The 19,505-nt window shown below is 39.6% G+C and overlaps 1 long non-coding RNA gene across 1 annotated transcript; it reads right to left on the reverse strand.

The window, feature by feature from the left end:
• Positions 1 to 235: 235 nt before the first annotated feature.
• On the reverse strand, positions 236 to 18,513 carry LOC147301517 (uncharacterized). Its single transcript, XR_015127293.1, has 3 exons — positions 18,313 to 18,513; positions 16,161 to 16,253; positions 236 to 1,387 (listed from the first exon to the last, which is right to left on the reverse strand). It is a non-coding gene; the product is annotated as an uncharacterized LOC147301517 (long non-coding RNA).
• Between the last annotated feature and the right edge of the window lie 992 nt (positions 18,514 to 19,505).

Raw genomic sequence — 19,505 nt, forward strand, 5'->3', positions numbered from 1 at the left:
CAAGTCTCATGTTTGTTCATCTTTGGTAATAGTGTTCTTAAAGTATTCCAAAAGCTCTCTGCAAAAAATGAAGCCCTTAGTCTTACTCCTTTTGAGTTGCAGTCTTGGATAAGTGCAATCAGAAAGTAGGTCATTATCTGGTTCAGTTAACTCGTTCATGTGAAGAAAATGCAGAGGTTTACCATAAACACAGCCTTTAATTAGGTACTCCATAAGAAATAAGATAAAGCCGTGATAATCTCAGAAAAATATGAGAATTACAGCAAAAATGTTCATTAGTGAAATGTCGTGTATACAAAATAGTTTTGACAGAACAGAATAAGCTGCAGAAACTCAAGACATAATATCAAAAATATTACAAGACTAGACAGAAACAGAGCAAAAACCACCAATCTTTTCTTTAAATATTATATTCTCACCAAGTTACTTATTAGGCCTTGATAGAGTAATTAGGAGCAGGTCGAGAGTTGTCATTAGAAACTGACAGCTAATACATTTTCTTTTTGTTCAGATTGTTTGGCATCAGTCAGCATAGGCTTGTCTAAGTAACTGCCTGAGAATGCATTGATACAAGCTGCAGTCAGAAAAAAAATGACTGAGGGCTGAGGGTTAACCAAAACAGTGAAGTTGCAGACTGACAGCTAAATAATGAGCAGAAACTCCCTGTGAAGCTCCATAAACCTGAGGTGAGCTGCAGATTGGGGTGATAATTGTTATTGCCACATTGTTTTTACAATGAATATGTTGGTATAATAAAAACAAAATTGATTGTAGCTACTTGATGCTGATCTTAGTGTGCTACCAGTTGAAAGCCCATCACAAAACCCGAGTACATTCATTATTATCGATCTGTTTCATTGATTTAAACACCACGGAAAACAAAACCACGTTCGGGTCTCAGTTCATAATAACCTCAAACTGGAACTTCCCACTGAAGATGTTCAAGTTTAAAAATTGCTCATGGATATATACTTTTATCTTAGCTTGACTTTATTACAGGTTCATCAGTGCATTTTTTCTGAGATGATAAATGGGAGTAAAGCCTGCACTGGGGCTGTTTTTGGTGCTTTGTATATTCTGCTGCATAAATGTGTCTCCCAGTGGAATAATGTTGCTCATTAATGTGTTTTTAATGCTTTTTTAGACAACGATGGAGCTCTATGACAAAAAGGAATAAGATAGATGAGGCTTCATATATAAAGACAGCACATGTTATTAAAAGACATTATTTTAGAATTCAAGTTGTATATGCCATTAAAGTGCTTTTTCATATTATGTTCTAAGTATATGGATATTTAACCCTTATTAGTGCCTCAGTTGATTCCAGCAGCATGTCTGTCTGTGCATTCCACAGTGATGATTGCAGACTCTGAAGAATGGGACATTTCTGAAACAAAATACAGGGGAGAGGTTGCAGGATGTGTCTTTAAATTAGCCAACAGAAGTAAACCTAGCATTTCAGGCAGGTAGTCCCAGGTTCATCTGCCTTGAAAATGAGAAAGAAGAGCAAGGCAGAGTGAAAGGACATCCTCAGTGACAGAACTCAAGTTCAGACTAATTTTTCCCCCCTCTCTCTTGGCTAGCCTTTTTCTTTCTTCTTCTCTATATCTGAAGCCAGGAAGGGAAGATGGCTGCAGCTCCTAGGACAATATGAAGGCTCACTCAATGCTTCCACCTGGAACATTGCCGTCTCTTTGTGTTCATGACTGTTTTAAGGACATGTGCCCCTCAGTGTGTGGATGTCTGTGTTTATGCCATCCAAGCCTGGTCATTTGCATTTGCTTGATGTGAGATAAGTGCATGGAGAGATTTTAGCATACAGCACATCAAGAGACTTCTGGTGTGCATCCTTCTCTCACCCAGCCACCCCATCCTTTCAGTCCTTAGCAACTTTCAGGATGCAGTATGTATATAGGTTCAAACTGTTCAGCTAGTTATGTGTTGGTAATGTGCCATTTAGCTTAAACAAACACATGCCAAGTGTTAGAGTTTGTATTGTTGATTGTCATTTATGCTTAGAAATATTTAACCATAGATGCTTAGAGGTGTATAATCAATTGTGTAGTGATAAGTTGTGTGATCTTTAACAGGCTACAGAGGCTTGGTGTGCATTCCACACTAGAATGCACACCTACATCCTGGGAGCACGGGAAGAGGTCGCATCTTGTTTTAATTGTTTTATGGTAGGATTAACGTAGCTACGTCTGTTCTAGTCTAAGTGCTTTTCTGTTTAGATGAACTGCTGGACTTCCTCACCGGGGGGGGTCTAGTCTACCCTCTTCCTGACCAAGGATGTTTGACCCTTTGATCAGCAACACACACACACACACACACACACACACACACACAGGCAAGGTACTCTTTGTTTGTATGTAGACGTCGTATGTTAATGAACCTATGCATATTCATGTAACCTCAATAAAAGGGCAGTGTTACGGGAGGACGGACGAGAGCTACTGGGGTCAAGCGAAGGAACGGTGCCTGTCCGGTTGTCTCCCGTGCACGAGAAACATGAAGAAGCTTGCCTACTTGTGTCTTGCTTTGCAGTGTAATTATATTGCCTTTAAAGTTCCAGCGGATGGGTTCAAGCTACAAACCTAACATTAATTGGTCCTTCGATGCCGGCTCCCTGGGATCGCATTCACCGAGGGGGGGGGAGGCACGCTGAAAGACTGACGTCAGCCAGGAAGTTCCTGTGGATTCGCTGTCTGTCTTTTCTCCTCGATGAATGGCGATCAGCCGGATTCAGGCTGATATTACACGCTAAGCAACGCCAAGTAAGTTTAAAGAGGCCGACTCTATAACCGTGTCGTTGTGCAGTCTCCGCCATTTTGTGAGGCGTTGAGAAGTTCGCTGCTTTGTGGAGCGATAACTGGGTTAGTGTCCCGAAAAAGAAGTTTTGGTTAAATCGCCCAAGGGTCCCAAGCGTCCGGTGAGTGTCCGGTTTTGAAATCGCCCTGGGTGTGTGTCCCGAGCGTCCCTTCATTGGGTTTTGTCGCGCGAGTGGGTGAGCGTCCCACAACTGGGTCAGGGTCCCGAGCGGTCCGGTGTGAGTCCGGAGTAGGCCTATTTTGTGTTGTTGTCATTGTCGTCGTCGTTGTTGTTGTTGTTGTTGTTGTTGTTGTGTGTGAGTGTGTGCGGAGCAGAACATGTGGTCTGTGACACCGACTGTTGTTGTTATCATGGGTTTCTAAGCAACCAAGAGTGAGTCGGAGGGAGACAGACGTTTGTGCTGGACTTTGCTCCTGGCAGCACAAAGTATTTATGTAAAAAAGAGAGAGAGCGACGGCTCCACAGCTGCGCGGGTTCACGCGAGCGCGGTCACGCGGACCTGAGCCGTGCGGTTAATCGCAGGCTTAAAAATGGAAGAGATTAAAATGTTAGAAGTTTTCAGGAAACACACCAGCCTTGAAGAGCGTGTGGAGAAGGCCAGCCCACATCAGCAGCTATGCTCTGGTGGGTGGCTGTCCCCCCACCCCTTGCTGACACAAAACGTTAACTCTTCAGCCTGTGTGCCAGACCATAGACGTAATTGAGGTGGATAGTTGTTAAAAGTAATCTACATTACGCTTGTGGTTGCTTAAATTCAGTACGATGACATGTGAGGTGAAGTGATATAGATAAATATTTAAACTAATGAAGTGCATAGAGGCACTTGACCTGTGTGAAAGACTGTCGTCTTGTTATGAGCCATTGTTGAGATATGGAGCACACCTGTGAAAACAACTAATATGCTGAACCCTGTATGAAACATCTAAAAGTACATGATGGAGAAGCTGAATTGAATATGAAAGTGTAAGACTTTGCCGCTGTGGGCAGAGCAACTACTGTGTGATGTTGCGTTGCAGTTTTTTTCTGAGCTGATGAGCAAACTACACATTATCAGATCGAGAGCTGTCTAAGAACTACTCTAAGAGAGGGAAACAGCACTATGTTAACTGTGATAACTGGAGTGTGCAGCGTTTCCATGAGCAGTTTTCCTGAATCTTGACTCTTGTGTGTAGAGTGTTCATAACATCAGCATCATGTTTTTGTTTATTTGTTTTGTTGGATTAAAAATAATTAAATAAACTGGTGATCATGCTTATGGATCACCATGGCACATATCTCCAGCCATATGGTTTATTTATGCAGATGAAAAAGTGAGTGTGAATGTGTCTGACATCACAGTGTTTTTGTGCGCTGTGTAAAAGTAATTGCCTTTGATTGTGAGTGAGAGCGGTGATTCTGCAGGTCACCAGCTATTGTAACGAAAAAAAAAAGAAAAAAAAGAGTGAAAAAGAAAAATCATAGGAAAAAGGTTTTGTGTTGATCAGCCAAAAACAACTACAATTTCATTTTCTGCTTTTAAGAAAAGACTGTTCACAAAAACACAGAGAGAGAGAGAGATGTGTGTTGATTAAGCAGTGATGATAATTATGAAATGTCTTAGTTTGTCACTTTCAGGTGAAAAGCAGACCTGAATCAATTTTCCACATGCAGCAGTCGGAAGAAAGTTATAGTTTAACATCATTGGAAACATGCAGGCCAAGTTTCTGGCTGACTTATTTACAGCGCCATGTGTCTCTCAACCTCACAAGCAAGCAAGCTCTCACCCCTCCCTGAAGACAAGGAATGCAGCTCCAAAGCAATAACATGATAAAGAGACAGCAGCAAGTCCTGAGCAAAGAGTCCCAGCAAAGCAGCAGCAATGTGGACAAACAGTATCAGAGAAGAAGAGCAAACCCATCATCCTGACTGATCGGATGGATGGCACTGTGTTTACAACAGGCTGTGACTTCACTGTGCATGTGAAGAAAACGTTTGAGGAGAACTGAACAGTTGGAGTTTGACATTTGCCACCTGTGGAGTAAAATGGCAAGAAGAGACAGTGGAACACAGGACAAAGCTGAAGGAGAACTGCCGGCTGTTTGGACTGTTGAAGTGGGAGAGGACAAAAGAGTGAGAGGACAAAAGAGTGAGAGGACAACAGAGTGAGAAGACTAGGTGAGAACACAGAGGAATGCTGTTATTTAATGTGGGAAATCAAAATTTGGGTTAGCAAACCTGGGGAAAAGAAAACTGACTGCTTAAGTTGGAAAATTGAGACGGAGTCTGAAACATTGCGAAAATAGAAACATATACAAAATCACACACACACAAGCAGAACATGCATTAACCCTACTAACAATTCCAAACACAAAATGACTCATGAAGACTCATAGCACATTAGTTAAGAAATGATTAAATAATAGTAGAGAAGTGTGTAGGAAAGGCAGCTTTAAGAACATGCTCTGCTGGAGATGCAGCTCCACAGACATGCATTAGACCTGCCTAATAACACAAACACATGTAATGAAAATTAGCTTGTTATCTTTCATCAGTGTTACAATAGTGTCAATTTAGCAGACACTTGTTATTAAATACTGAATTTATCCAATGCAAAAAATTGACTCTCCAGGTTGCAGGACAACAGTTTAACTTTTGTGGGAAAAAGGATTCTGGTTTGACCAACCAGTGATCAGACAATAAATTTAGTTGTTAAAATGGTAAATTGGGAGAAGCTTCCTGCTTGATTGAGGCAGCACATGTAATTTACTGTATGAGGGAAATTGTCTTTTGTGATACTATTTTGAACATGCTTTTCTGTCGTCCTGTCAACTTAGTGGGTTAATAGCTGATATGCAAATTAGTTGATTGGTTTTAGATTAATGAAAGGTGACTGAATTTTAGTATGAGTGAATGAGATGTGTTGGAGTTGTTGTGTGTTGAGTGGAGACTCTAAAACACTGAGTTTCCTGCTTTGATGTGCGAGTGATTCCTGTATTTAGATACACAACTCTGAATACATCAGAACGAACGTTTTTTGTGAAGTGCATGACAGCATGTCACATGTTTTATGATGAAGGAAAAGGGTAAATTGAATAAAATAGATCTGTGGCCTAAATGAGTGAAGAGCACAGACCTGGTAATTAAACTCATAGCTAATAAGACATTAGGATTATGTTGTGTGTTGTGCAGCTGATGGTTGATTTGGAGTGAATCTAGCTGATGATTTTTCTTCTTCTGTTGTGAAGTCGAGCCTGCCGATTAGTATGATGGTATGATAAACCATGCTAATGGTATGATTTACCTGAGATGAGGAGTTTGTGTCATGACTTAACAAGGCCTTTTTATTTTGATACTTTCACAGTGCACTGAAAGTTTTGTTTGATAATCTCTGTTCTTTAAGCAGATCTGCAAGTCGGGAATTAAAAGCACTACACGTCGTCGAGAAAATTGTGCCAAGTGAGTTCTCCACATTTAAATGGACTCTGGAGAAAGCCACTTATTTGGGACAATTATTAAATGACAGTCCCAGTCCAAAAGGATTCAGCGATGTAATCCAAACTAAAGTTCTTCTTTTTCTTTTTGAAATGACGTCATTTTGCTGAGAGTGGAAACTAAATGCGACGATAGGTTCCACTATCAGCAAAGAAAGAAAGAATGAATGCATGAATGAGTGAGTGAAAGGAAAACAAACTGACTGACTGGTAAAAGCTGACAAAAGCTGACAAGACTTTACTGATGTAACACGACTGTGTGAAGTTGACCCCCGCCTGGCAGGGGTGCAGATGAGTCTGTGTGTGCTTCCCTTTACAGGAGCAGAAAGATGACAGCAACAATCGAGGTTGCGTGATGATTTAACATTTTAAATGCCATTTTCTGTGTCTGTGAATTTACTATGTGTGCGTCATTCACTAGCTTGTGTGTTCACAGAGATATCTGTGACAAAGTATGCATACGCCTGCGCAAGCGCTAACATTTGCATTTTCGTTTTTACAGCATTACAGTTCTTCATGTGTTTGATCATGTGATTTATAGGAATACTGGCTAATGTTTCTCTACTACGAGATTTCTGGGTTTATGTGTGAAGGAAACTGTAGTTACAGGCTATATGTTGATGGAGAAATTAATATGGTTTGAGACATACTGTGATGAGACCAGTGTTACTGTTTCCACAGCGAGTGTTAACTTTATGGTGTTTTATGGCACCTCTAGAATCTGTTGACCTGTGTCTGACCTCCGTCTGACCACAGTCAATGTGTGTTGCTAATGTTTGTTTCTTTGAGAATGCTGTAGTAGATTCAGCTGAAGCGGACAAGTGACATGAGTAAAACAAATAAGAGATTACGGTATTTATGGAATAGTTTATTATGGGCTCATTTGCTGGCCACTTTTGAACCCATAATAATAATATATGAGTGGAGTGACTTTGCTTAAGAGAAGTCACTGATTACATTAATGTTAACAGAGTACATGGGATAATCCATGTCTGAGGTGAATTAGGGTAATAGTTGTAGTTACTGCTTTGAGAAAACCTGCACATGACACTTGTCTTGCTGATGTTGAATGCTTATTACTCTTATGATACAATTGTTTACAGGTATGAAGTTTGGTTTCACTTCCAGATTTTGCTTTCCAGGCCGTGATGGTGTGTATGCAGGCTCCTGGGAGAGCCAGGTGTTAAGCAAACTTAATATGCAACACACGCTAACATCTTTTATTGCAGGGTTACGGAGCTACTCCAGAGGAGATGCCCTGATGTTGCCTGGGACATGATCTAGCTAATCTTTTTCTTTAAGGCAGGGATCCAGGTTTGGTGAGTTGACGCATGGGAATGTCCATGCGTCAAGAGGTGGAGTGCAAGGATTAACATTAAACAATGTTTACTATTATTGTTGCAGTGATTTGTGTGATTAGCCGTTTTATTTACAAATATTAAACCTATGCAAGTGGTGCATCCATGTTCAGATGAGGCTTTGATGGCCTATAAGTGAAGTTCACTGAACTAAAGAATGTGGTTTGATGATTGTTGACATGCTCTCCAAATAGAAGTTTTTCTTCTTAGCAAGCAAATACAGGTCCAGCAGTAATCTCCTGAGAAATCTTCAGAGGCCCAGTGAGAAGCGTGAACCATTCCAGGCATAGCTGACAGCCAGGCAGTGGTTGAGGTCAAAGGTCAAGCTGGTTGGGGCCCATCATGAGATCAGACCTTGGAGCCACAGCAAGGACCATGAAACTGCCTGCAAAATAGAGGAGAGGATCGTCCACAAGATGGGAGCTGAGGCCAGGAGAGAGGCTTCAGGAGGATCAGAGATCATCTTCAGCACAGCAGACATCACACAGAGAGCTGTGCTACTGAGCTTCCAGGAGATTTTAAATAAAATGAAAGATTCAATATTGACGCTGAGGAAGACAACTAAGGTGTACGACGTGCTCTGCCTTAAACCTTCAGCAGCGTTGGAACATGAAAACTCGTGGGATGAGGGGAGCGTGCCAAGCTCCATCGACAGCGCAGAAGGAGTTCGAGGATGACATCATGATTCTGTGAAAGCACAGGAACCAGAAGCTATGGTGGTGATGACAGCAGTTTCCTATGAACATCACCTAATGCTGTGCCACTATACTGTGCATACGATGACACTCTGAAGGCTGCTGGGATCATAACAGCAGTAAGACAACTGAACCCAGCACCCTTTCCACAGAGAGCTTTTTCTGCAGAGCGTGGACAATTAAGGAGTCATAAATATCCCCCTCACAAGACGAAGGTCTGAAGTCAGGTGATGGGGGCTGGTAAGAGGCCATAAAACTAGAGTGCTGAGAGGTCTGCAGCTTTGGAAATAGCTGAGACCCATGTTGACAAACAACAAAACTAACTGGTATGTTTGAATGTTTATTCTACATACATTTGGACTCTGGTCCTATGGACAACGAAACAACTAGAAGAGACATTCATGACGCCCTGCAGAACTCAAACCACTCTGCAGAGAGACATGTGATTTGCACACCCGGAGGAAGCACCACCAAGCTGAGATGTTTTTGAAAATGTTACTTTCTTAGTTTCACTATTAAATTAACAATTTCTTTGGTTGCTCGTAAGATGCAGTTTGCCATGAGATGAGCTCAATGAATGGGGTAACTGCTAATACATTTATTAAACTGTGTACCTTTTACAGTAATTTAGGGTGATTTGACATATGCTGAGTAAAAAAAAATGTTTACATTGAAACTGTCAGACATGAGGTATGCATAACTGGGAACTTTCTAGCATAAAGGTCAAAAACGGGGGAATGTTAGAGTTTGTATTGTTGATTGTCATTTATGCTTAGAAATATTTAACCATAGATGCTTAGAGGTGTATAATAAATTGTGTAGTGATAAGTTGTGTGATCTTTAACAGGCTACAGAGGCTTGGTGTGCATTCCACACTAGAATGCACACCTACATCCTGGGAGCACGGGAAGAGGTCGCATCTTGTTTTAATTGTTTTATGGTAGGATTAACGTAGCTACGTCTGTTCTAGTCTAAGTGCTTTTCTGTTTAGATGAACTGCTGGACTTCCTCACCGGGGGGGGTCTAGTCTACCCTCTTCCTGACCAAGGATGTTTGACCCTTTGATCAGCAACACACACACACACACACACACACACACACACACACACACACACACACACACACACAGGCAAGGTACTCTTTGTTTGTATGTAGACGTCGTATGTTAATGAACCTATGCATATTCATGTAACCTCAATAAAAGGGCAGTGTTACGGGAGGACGGACGAGAGCTACTGGGGTCAAGCGAAGGAACGGTGCCTGTCCGGTTCTCTCCCGTGCACGAGAAACATGAAGAAGCTTGCCTACTTGTGTCTTGCTTTGCAGTGTAATTATATTGCCTTTAAAGTTCCAGCGGATGGGTTCAAGCTACAAACCTAACACCAAGGAAGTCTCTTGCCAACTTTACTTCCAGGAAGGCTTCTGCTTCACACTTTAAGAACATTCATATATAATTCTGTACATATCATGGATCCTCTGAAGTACTTGCTACAATATACCCTATGATTCTGGCTGGTATAGCATCAGAAGCTACTCATTTGCAAAGTGTAAACCTTACTCCTCACAGCCACAAAATTATTCAAGCTTTATTTGTAGTTTTTCAGTATGATTGGAGCAATCGAAAGTGTATTTTTGAGAGGCTTATTAAAATTATGAGAAAATGTAGACCTGATTTGATCTGGGCTTTGAGGCCTGTGTGTGAGTACAGAGTTGGATGTCTGTGCTTCTTTGTAAGACTCATACAGAACTAAATGCTGTATCCCTCTATGTTTTAATATTTGAACACTTTGATTTATAAACTAATACATGACATTCTCATTGCCTTTTAGCATTTTGTTACCAGTCTTAACACAAAGAACCAAAATTGTGACCAGTTTTACCTAACAAACAATAATTTAAAAGTGCATTTTTATGTAAGTTTATTTCACTGATGTAACTAAGAGGTACAGCCTTATTTTCCTTTCATACATTTATTCTTACAAGAACATGTTCAGGTTTCATTCTGGTTCCTCTCGTAGGCTATGCTACATGAGATTAAACTTATGGAGAATGACATCTGTGTGATGTACATGCCATACTTTGGAAAACATGATGATACGTGATTACGATGAGTTTGCTGATGGCTATTCCACCATTTTAGTTTAAACTGAAATATCGCAACAAATACTGTTATTAAATATTTGGACATTCATGTTTCTCATATGATGACCATTAATGGTTTTCTAAACAGTCGAAAACTGAAAGTATAGCCTTAGCTTAAATGTTTCATGGTCATATTGCCCAAACACCACCCCACAGTTCCTGGCTATTGATTCTTGTTTACAGTTTTAACTTGTTGACGGGACAGCATCTCAATAGATTATACTACAATCGCTCAGCCGCTGAGTCACTTATTGTTTCCAATCAGTAATCTGCAACATCAGTTTTCCAGAAAATGTGTGAAGAAAACAGAAAAATGATGATTAGAAACAAATGGTAAGGACTAAGGCGTGACCAGGCGCTCAAACATCGCAAACTGCAGCAAATCAGAGAGTTATGAGGAGCAGAGAGAATAGCCAGAGCAAAGCAAAGAAGTTAAGATGTTAGTCAAAATAAGGAGAGAGATAAGGAGTGGTGTGAAAAGCAGAGCAGAAAGGAAAACAGAATAAGAATGAGGTTCTACAAAAATCATAAATTCCAGATTTTTTTTTTAAAGTTGGAGGTATTCCTTAAATAATTGTCCTACATTTGTGACACACTGTACAAAAACATCTAATGTCCATACTAAGGGCACATTATTTTTTGCACTAAAAAGATATCCTACAAGGTAGTTCTTCGGGAACTTTTGTCACAAAATTCAGAATTTCTTCTTTTGTGTGTTGTGCATTGTTCATTTTTTTTTTAATTGACAGAAGGCAATAAAACTGCCTGGTACTCTCTCTAGGCAACTGCAGTTTTGAGTTTACACTATTCATATACGTCTTGTCTTCTTCATGTACTTTGTTTGGGAACACTGAAAATGGATAAGGATGCCACAACAATGAGCTAACAAGTAGATATAGACAGGGTTTGTGTTGAATCAGCCATAAACATGACTACAGAGAAAATGAATAGGATCAGTAATACTAGAACTCCAGCATCCATAAATAACTTGCTTCTCCAGCTAAAGCAGTGTGATATAAATTTTATACTCAGAACTTGATTTGCATATTTAGGCCTCATATGATTATGTTGTAAAGCCTAAATTGAAATATATATTTATATATCTATATATATTTAAAAACAAAAAAATCATTATAAAACATGTTCCTTCTTGGTGTTAAATTGCTTGATGATTATTGCTGAGAAGTAACTGCTGCAACGCTCAGTAGGTAAGTAAAATAAAATAGGATCTGAAGTCTAAAATCCAAATCTTTAATGTAGTAGCTTTAGGTCTTACTTTGTTTATCACTCAAAGTGAAAAATAATACAGAACAGTGGTAGGCAAAATGACAAATTCCCCATCTGCCCCAAAGAAAAGCAAACAAATGACAACCATGACTGTCTATCAGTGAACCGAAAAAGGAGTAAATATTCTGATATACTGCTTGCATTATTGATGAGAGGGGATGGAGAAAGCTGGCAGGAAGAAAAAGACATAAGGCACAGCTGAATGAAATAAAACAAGGTGAGCGGTTTCAAATTTAAACAGGAATGACAAATAGAAATGGCAACAGAAAATAAGGCAATGATAATAATCACTTAGTGTACCTCAGTTTTTGAAAGCTCTCCATTTCAGAAATAGCAAGAGGATAAAAGTTTTGGACAACTTTGTTGCAGTAGAACACAAATACTGGGGGAAAAGGCCTGAGTTCAGTGCATACTACACAAAGTAGAGGTGTTTCTCACCTCAATGTACTATTATTTTCTTATTTCAGGACACTTCTACTGATATAGGAGTCAAGTTCTGATGTAATTTCAGAACACCCCACTGAAACACTTGAATGCATCAGTGGAGTCCTGAGAAATGGCATCTCTACCTTGGGAATCTGAAACTCTCCCCTGTGAATTGTAATGAAATTATAGTGGAAGAGATGGCGATGTGTCCGCCTCACAACCAGAGATCATAAATCCCCCAGTATAAGCCTTAAGCCCCAGACTCCTTCCTACTACCCCCTGCCTCCTTTTTGTCCTTTGCTGCACATCTCTGATCCATCTTGACTTTTTTCTCTGTTTCACATTTTTCTTTAATAGACTATGATGATATTTTTCACCTCTCCTCTTTCTCTCCTTCTTCCCCCCACTTTACTCATTTGCACTGCCCCTCAGACCTTAACATGAACTTTTCCAACAATCCCATTTATCATAGATTGGATTTCTCTTGTTATCCAGTTCCTCTGGAGGGTACTCAATCTGTGTCCCTCTGCAGGAGTAGAATCTCAAACTTCTGGTACTATCACGTCCACTATCATAAGAACTATGACACTAGCTCCTATACTCCTCCTATACTCAACAGTCATCGTGACTGAAGGAAAAGAGAGGACATCCAACTCAAATAGGAGCCTCATATACATGCAAATGTATATTCTTTTGTTGTGTATTTCTTCCATCCTTCTATTTTGTTTGAATTAACAACTTCACCATCCTCCAAAACTGTCATTTCAAAGCAGGTAAAACTTGATCTAGATCAAAAACACCCAAGACTGTGGAAGTTATTAGCGATGATCTTCAAATTACTTCATAACAAAAGCAGTAAAGCTTGCACATTCAGTTCTGCGGCTGGTTTTTAAACACTTCTAGTGATACTTCTTGAAGTAAAATGTCTTACTGTTTGATATATCACTTAAGCCATATTCATAGTTCACAATCTTATAATGATCCAGGTTTTTGAACAGTGATTAGCAATAGTTTGTTCCAATGGTTTTGTACAAACTGCTACTATACCCATTTAGTCCATGGAAAGAAAAGAATTCAGATTCATCTGATTTCCCCATTTTATGCCACATATTTTTAAAATAAAGCATTAAATAAATAATACATTCCCTGACAAAAGCTTACAGTTGTATTTTAACAAATATTATGCCTTGGAGTTAATATAGGCTAGCCTACTGTGACTCAGGTGATAAATTACAGTCAGCATCACACTGGGTGCTTTAAAGTTCACTGTTCACTTTAAATGTTAATGTACTGCCTGGACTAGAATCAACAAGCTGCATTCTGTTAAGCAGCCAAAAGATTTAACTCCTTAAATCGAGGCAGATTCTAATGCAAGTTGTCCTAACGCGTTCTGTTCTACCCCAACAGTACCTCATAACTCTGGGTTTTAGGATCAACCTGGGTTTGAAGATTTACTCAAATATATGTCCCTATCACACAGGTTTGTGTACCATATACTGTTAAACAGATCACCTGTACTTGTGTATGATGGCAGTACACTATTATATACATATTTATTCCACCAATAAATAAATATAACCAAGCAGTATATCACAATTCACTGAACCGATATAGACAGTTATGTGGAAAACTACAAATTCTGGATGTAGACACAAGCGCTAATCTGTTTAGAGTGAATCTGATGCTGATGAAGTGCAAGAATAATGTCTCGTAAGATAAGAATGAACTTCAAGTAAAATATTCATGCAGTCAAAAAGCTCATAGTTTCCTTTTTTTTAATATATATATTATTTATTTCAATGTCCACTTTGTCATCAAGTGGATCTGAAAAGAGAAAAAAATTGAGTTGAAATGAAACTGTTACACAATAACTAATTTTGCCAAAATAAATACCTTCAACCACATTATTTTTAAGCATTCTAGAGACCTATTTTACTTCCCAGCCCCACCCACCCTACATCACTTAGAGTAGGCTGCATAGCCACGCCTCACTGCCCCCTTTACTTTACACAGAAAGCAGTTAAGTGGGTCAGAGCTGCTCGGGTTGGGGGTAATGGGGTTATCTGCTCCAAAAAGGGAAGCAAGCATGATTTAAAAAGAAATGGCCATAAGATACATCCTATTGTGTGTCTTAACCTGGTTAGCCAGGCATACCAAGACATGTCTGCGTTAAGCAGAAATCTGTTTGCGGAGTCATTTTGAGGAAAGTGGTTTCTCTTTGAGGTCACCATAATTTAAAATAGCATTTGGTTGTGACATGGTTCAAGGTTTAGAGTAAGTCACTGCACATGTGTGACTCTTTTCTTTCATTTGATAAAAACACAGTTGTGCACATGTGTATATTAGGGTTTTGCACTGCAATGCCTGCTGGCAGTTTAGAGGCTGTAGTATTACACATTAGCAGTCTCTTACATGACTTATAACATGCACAAGTTAACAATGTGAAGAATATATGAGTTCACAAGGCTCCCGGCAAAGCTTATCTGAGCTACTGCTGGAATTTGTAAGTAACCTGAATATGATATTCAGCTGATCACTGCCGTCTTTGTCTGCTCTGTGAAAAGAAAAAGGTGCAAATGGAATGATGTTGCCACCAAATCAACAACAGAAAGAAGAAATTAAACCTCTTTGTACAATTCTGCCCATCCTGGATCTCTTGCAAGCAACATAGATTAATGTTAGTACAAGAACAAACATGCAAACAGCTCAGGTAACTGCCAAGAGTCTCAAAGGTTTTAAATAAACACAAAATCACACCCTTGGTAAAGCCGGGCCCCAAGGCTGAATTCAATTATAAAAGCTCTTTGACTGATGATGTAACCATGCACCCCAAGCATGCTGTGATGAAACACCTCTGCTTACTTCAGATAAAAATATAGACAACTCAATAATGACAAACAAGCAACGAGGTACCACCAAAGAGTAAAACTGAGTTAGAGAGTGTTAATTATTAAAAATATTTTGTGAATATTTGTTTATTTGGTAGAAATAAAGCAGGTAAAAAAAAATAAAAAATGCCATCAGAAACCTAATTACCAAGGGAAGTAGAGCCATTTACACTCACAAAAAAGAAAATGCTACAGGAAAAAAGGAATTCAGTAATAACAGTGTTAAATTTGAATAATTTTACCAAAAGTTAGAATTTTTTCAGGTTGGTAATGCTTTTCAGTCTTTTTTAGATTGATCCAATTTAAATGTGATTTAAATCTGCCGTGGTCTTTTAATGACTTTTACCAAGAGTTTTCTAAACATCAAAATTTCATGACATAGAGAAATGTACCGATTGCTTGAGTCTCATATTATTGCAGGATTGTTTAATTTATTATTATTATTTTTTTTTTTTTTTTACACTGTCTTTCAAACAGAGTGTCACAACTCGCCTCTATAACCAACCTGTTCTCAAAGCCAGACTGATACAATCCACACATCCTTTAGAATCTTTTATAGGACTATGTAAATGGAAATCATTAAATGGGTCTTACAGCTAAATGTCACATATGGATAATTGGCCCTTTCGCATCACATTTAAATGCAATCTGTACGTGGCATCTTTCAATCTGCAATATTGTGAAAGGGCAACGCGATGTTATCTTAAATACAGATGCTTGTAGGCACTTTACTTCTCACTCTTTTAACCTATGACCTCCTTACGTCTCTGTATTTTCAGAGGTCTTGGGTTCTTCTCCTCTTTGTCCTCACTTTCCCTGTTGTTGTCCCTCAGACACAAATTCAGATGCTAATATAATTTACATATTTAGCCATTTAAATTCTTGTGCTCCTGCTTTTAATCATAGCCAGATACTCAGATTTCCTTTTTAAATGAGTAATTCTTATTGTTGGCTGTTACACAGCAAGCCTCAAGTCCAAAATCAATTTAATACTTTCACACTATTACAAAATTGCAATAAGGCACCTACATTATAGTCGTTTACTTAAACCCGTCTACTTACCAAATGTTGATCCAGTTTTTCTCCCCAGAATTCAGATTTGTCACCAGGCATGCTGTATTTGTTGGAGTGGAGCCTTTAGTAAGGTTTCATGTCCTGCAGCGAAAAATCAAAATGACTGGTTAATCTCAAAATCATGTTCATGTATATTGTGTATTCAGTGCATTTCATTCCACTGAAAATGGAATTTATGGTACACAGTGAGTTCAGCAGTAGTGCCTAGCCAAATACAACTGCTTCAGAGCAGGTAATGGAGACTAAAATACATGAGGGTTAAAGACAGATCAAAGCAAAATAAAAGTGCAGTGCAGCACAGAGGAATATCAAAATAATGTGGCCAGTGTTTCAGTTTGCAACACAGAGGTGATAATGAACCAATGAAAAGCTCTCAACACAGAAAATACATCCATAGACACTTGAACACAGACTTTAATCCTTCACACGTCTTTTTTGTTCTGGACTTTAGACCACAGGAAATGTTGTATGCCACGGTGTAGTAAAAAGGCACATGAAGAACATTCGATCCAAACAAATACAGTTAATGCAAATGGTTTTTCACAGAAAGTTAATGTAGCCTACTGAAGAAAAACCACACTAATGAGCCAGCTGCCCAAATAAAAGAATTTATGAATTCAACCAAAAAAACCAAACTCATCCACCATGGTTAAAAATAACAAAAACAACAACAAAAAACCTATATGGCAAAGCATATCACCTAGAGGACTGAATAAAAGGTCTATAGCTTCTCAAGCTCTGCTGTGGTTTCCCCAGTTTTCACAGTGCAAGAACAATGGGAACATCTGTTAAACCAGTGGGCTCAGTAATTATCTTGTAGCATTCTGGACTGTTGAAACTGTTGTGTAAAGGGGGAATTTTTAGTTACCAGTTTGTTTATTCTTGATGCAGATATGCTTGAATGCTCAGGACAGCTTTTTCTTTAAATGCCAAACTAAGTTTCTGTATTTGTGTGAGGACATTGCTTCATGTAATGAGTTTGAGCCTTAGTGCGTTTGTGTGTCTCTACCCTGAGGCAGCCACAGGATACACTGGATAGGGAAAATGGCTTTTCTTGTTCGCTTTATGTACTAAGAGATATAAAAAAAATTGCCTTTGAACTCTAACGCCCTCCCCAAATGTCCATGTATCTTTGCTTTTTCTGATGTTTGTTCTGCTCTTACTTCTCAATAATAGTACTGTTCCCTGTAACACACAGACCTCGGGGAACATGCATGTGCTCATGTCTTTGTTCATACATTACACGTTATTTAGACTCCATTAACCTCTAACTTGGAGTTGTTTGGGACCTGAAGACAGAAAAAGAACATCAGATTTTCCAGCGGATTCTTTAATTATTACAGCACTGAGTGGGAAAATCTGTGTGTGCGGGCGGGTGCACTGACCCCAGGGCATGGCACAGTGACCCACTCTTTGCGGTTTCATTGTCTGCAGAATCTCAAGTTCAACATTTAGAAGAAAAACAAACAGAAGTCTATCAAAGTCTTCTTATTAAATGTAAAAAGCAACATAAAAAAAACAAAAATACAAGAAGCAAGCAACAAAATATCCATCCATCCAGTCGCTTCCGCTTATCCTTTTCAGGGTCACGGGGGGCACTGGAGCCTATCCCAACTGTCATAGGGCGAAGGGGGGTACACTCTGGACAGGTCGCCAGTCTGTCGCAGGGCCAACACACCAGGAAAGACAACCATTCCCACTCACATTCACTCGCACACTCACACCTAGTGGCAATTTGGATTATCCAATTAACCTATCCCCACAAGCTGCATGTCTTTGGACGGTGGGAGGAAGCCGGAGTACCCGGAGGGAGCCCATGCAAACACGGGGAGAACATGCAAACTCCACACAGAAAGACCCCGGCCTGATGTTGGAATTGAACTCAGGACCTTCTTGCTGTGCGGCAAAAGTGCTAACCACCGTGCCACTGTGCTGCAACAAAATATGTACTATAAATAATGGTAGAGTAGTTTTAAAGCACATATGTAAATACTTTATAATGATAATAATAATGGATTGCATTTATATAGCGCTTTTCGGGACCCCTCAAAGCACTTTACAATTCCACTATTCATTCACTCTTACATTCATACACTCAAGCTCAAAGATCAAATTTAAATGTAGAAGCTGTGTTACTTACTGAGAAGGTGACTGGAAATCATTAGGTTTGATGTAGACTGTCATGATTCGGCTTTGCGCAGCAGGCAGGTCTCAAACGCAGACTCGTAGGCGGAACGAGAAATCAAAACAGCTTTATTTGCTGAAGATTGGGGGGGGAAAAATCATATAAACTACACTGACACAATACAATGACACATTAACACACAAGGAACCGCACAACCATGAGGGAGATTGCAACAAAGGACCGAGGGAGACGCTGACATAAATACACAGAAGGATAACGAGGGACGTGAGAACACACGGGACACACAGCTGACACGAATTAACATCACGCCACAGGCGAGGCACATCGAACACGAAAACACGAGACTTTCACAATAAAACAGGAAATGGAGTAACATGACGCAGGAGAGGAGGAGGAGAGGAGATAAACATGATGGAATAAAACACAAGGAGGGGAAACGAGGCACGAGAACTCATATAAACACAAGGAGAGGCACAGAGGGGAAAGACACAAGGGGAGCCTAAAAGTACAAACTCTAACATAGAATAAACTCAGGATTACCTATGTGAACCTTAAATAATAAATCATAACACAAATTGTCATAAAAACCCAAGAAACTCAAAATGCTGGGTCAAAAGGACCCAGAACCATGACAGTAAACTCTCTTTCCCTGACTCTTTTTTAAAATGCAGTACATACCAACAAACAGATCCAGATCATGATGAGGGAATTCAGATAAAGTAAAATGATAATCTTCAACTTAAAGACATCCTAATGTGATCTTCCTTAACTGGCTGCTTTCGGTGGAGAGGAGCAGTGGATCTACTCTAAGAATGTCTGAGCTCCTCAGGTGGATTTCTGCCAATTATATGCACAATTCATTATTTTGGTCACTTCTCTCAGTCCATGGCCGTGGATGGTAGGACTGGTGATCTATCAGTAAACCGACAGCTTTTCTTCTGCTGTTCTTTACATGCCACTGGTAACACTGCAGACATGGCAGTTGAGAACCATTTCCTATAACTTGGAGGTGCTAATTCTCTTTGACGTCCCACCACACTTAACTGAAAATTGCTCCAATGTGAACTGGATTATTATTCAGTGGAACCAGCAGGACCACATCTTCTGCAAAAACGCAGACATGCGGTTCTGAGACCATTAAACAGGACACCCTCCTGCCTTTGACCGCATTATACACTTAACCCTTC

Source organism: Aulonocara sp. 'chitande type north' Nkhata Bay, linkage group LG23 (assembly GCF_057382095.1).
Source record: "Aulonocara sp. 'chitande type north' Nkhata Bay isolate Kocher_YH1m ecotype deep benthic linkage group LG23, A_spYH_male_GT1.1, whole genome shotgun sequence".
NCBI classification, from domain to species: Eukaryota; Metazoa; Chordata; class Actinopteri; order Cichliformes; family Cichlidae; genus Aulonocara; species Aulonocara sp. 'chitande type north' Nkhata Bay.